Source organism: Orycteropus afer, unplaced genomic scaffold, assembly GCF_000298275.1.
Source record: "Orycteropus afer afer isolate SDZICR_OR568_19922 unplaced genomic scaffold, OryAfe1.0 scaffold00235, whole genome shotgun sequence".
Classification (NCBI taxonomy): domain Eukaryota; kingdom Metazoa; phylum Chordata; class Mammalia; order Tubulidentata; family Orycteropodidae; genus Orycteropus; species Orycteropus afer.
Genome location: NW_006921822.1, coordinates 4740488 through 4742756, shown reverse-complemented (window position 1 = coordinate 4742756; position 2269 = coordinate 4740488). Strand labels below are relative to the sequence as shown.

General features: G+C 46.8%; 1 pseudogene; it reads right to left on the bottom strand.

The window, feature by feature from the left end:
* Positions 1-219: 219 nt before the first annotated feature.
* LOC103203962 lies at positions 220-1779 on the bottom strand (annotated as a pseudogene).
* Between the last annotated feature and the right edge of the window lie 490 nt (positions 1780-2269).

Genomic DNA, 2269 nt, shown 5'->3' with positions numbered 1-2269 from the left:
GGAACCCCGGGAAAAGCTACCCAATCTGCTAAGGGACACTGAGGTTTTGTGAGCCATGAAAATATTCTCTCCGAAGCACAAGGGACACATCAGTGACACACCTCTTTGGCAGATGTGGAAATCTGACAGGACTTCTCCCAAAGGCGGCTGTCTCTAGTGGCCTTATTACTGCCTCTTTGCCAATCCAGCTAGGCCATGGTGAGAAGGTGGGAGATGACATCAGCAGCACCAGAAGGAGGAAGTCAGAACGCCCCTGGGAAGAGGAATCTCCTTATGCAGCATTATGCCAGGGACTCTTTGAGGCATCTGAAGGAAGCCATTTGCCTTGGCCTTGTGATGGCTTCATTCCTGGTGCAGTCGTCCTTGCTGGTGAGAAAGATTATCTTCCAGAATTGGACCTGGTACTGCTTCATGAGGGCATTGCCACACATGTCCAGGAAGTCAAAGAGAAGGGTAGCTGTAAGCTCTGACAGGGGCTTCATGTTTAAGATCTGTGCCAACCAACACCAACTCCAAAAACCAAACTCACTGCCATTAACTTAGAATCAATTCATAGCAACCAGCCATAGTTTAAGCCACATCTCCTGCGGCTTCCCCTAGGGCTATCAGAGCTGGAGGATGGCAGCATGGAAACAGATCGTGCTGGATATGCATTCCAGAAAGTGGAATCCTTTGGAATCCTCTACTCAGTAGCCAAGCATCTTCTCGTAGTCTTCCAAAGACATTCCCTCCTTGAAAGGAGGATAGAAGGGGCAGAGTAAAGACACTTCTTATGTAGATGAGTGAGAATGAGGTTCCCTACTCTGGGGTGGGGTTCCCAGATCCTGGATGCCACAACCAAGATGGGGAAGGCTGCTTCATGATGAGAGGCCACCTCTTCCTCCTCTCCTTGCCTCACAGTTTTCTCTGTCACATTGTACTGGACAAAGTTCAGCCCCTGTGGGTGAAGTGCGGACAGACATAGAGCACCCAGCTGACTGAACAGGATTTCGAGAGAGCAGGCTATGGATCTGGTGGCTCTCCTTCAGCTTTGAGCCTGCAGTGGTGCAGATTTGGCTCACTGGGATGGTGGCAGCCTTCTAGAGGTCCTTCTTGATCTTTCTAGTCTGACTGTCTTGGCTGCTGATCAGCACCTTGAAGGCAAAGGCACACTGAGTTCAAGCATGCTGTAGCAGCTGGGACCACTGCTTTGCACTCTCTGGTCCCTTCACATTGATGTCTTGAACTTCTTTCCCTCCTGAGCCCTGGCTTGGAGATGGGGCCTCTTTGTGTGCCTTTGGCCTGTGCTGGGCCTGTGATTCTGGCTGTTTGACCAGGGCCTCCTCTTGCCTCTGCTTCTGCTCCTCTTCACAGGCTTGGGTGAGCTCCTGGAGCAAGTTGCTAAGGAGTTTGTGCATCTAGTGCACAGCTTGCTCAGCCACTGCCTGGTAGTGTGCTACGTTGTTTGTTGTTGTTGTTATGTGTCTTCGAGTCAGACCTGACTTGTAGTGACCCCTCCTTGGGTTTCTGAGGTGGTATCACTACAGAAATAGATCGCCCAACCTTCCTTCTGAGGAGTTGGGTGGGTTTGAACCACCAGCTTTCTTTGTTAGAGGTGGTGTGGATGACCCCTGAAATGAGGCTGCACAGCTGGTTGCCTTGGGTCCAGAAATTAGACATGCCTTTCTTCAGCAGTTGGTTGTGCTGGCTGCAAGAGTCCAGCTGCCACTGATGTAGATCCCAACAGAGATGGTGTCTCAGGAGCTGGTGGGTTCTCTTGTGGGTGAAATAGTGCTGCATCCGGCAAAACTGCACAGGTCACAAAAAGAAGCGACATGAAAGGATTAATAGTTTTCTTTTTTATTATTTAAGGAACAGGGGCCAGGTGGACACCCTGCATATTCTGCGAGAGCAACCCATGATGTGTCTGCTCTGCTTTACTTATCCATAAGTATACGATTACATCATTATTCTTTGATATTTCTTTAAAACAATCAAGTATTCAATCAAGTATATAATCAAATATTCTTTTACAATACAATCACATATTTCCTTAGAACAATCAAGTGTTAATTAAAAGTTAAAGTTTTACTCTTTCTCATACCCAAAGGCATTTTCCCACGTACAAACGTATTGGTTAATTAATTAGGTTAACATCTCTTGCAGGATTAACAAATAATCATTAAGATACCTAATTCTAAAACATAATATGATTGTTAAGGTACATGATTCTAAAGAATGGTTTCTAAGGTATACTATTCTTTGGGCAAAATGTTATTCCAGGGAAACA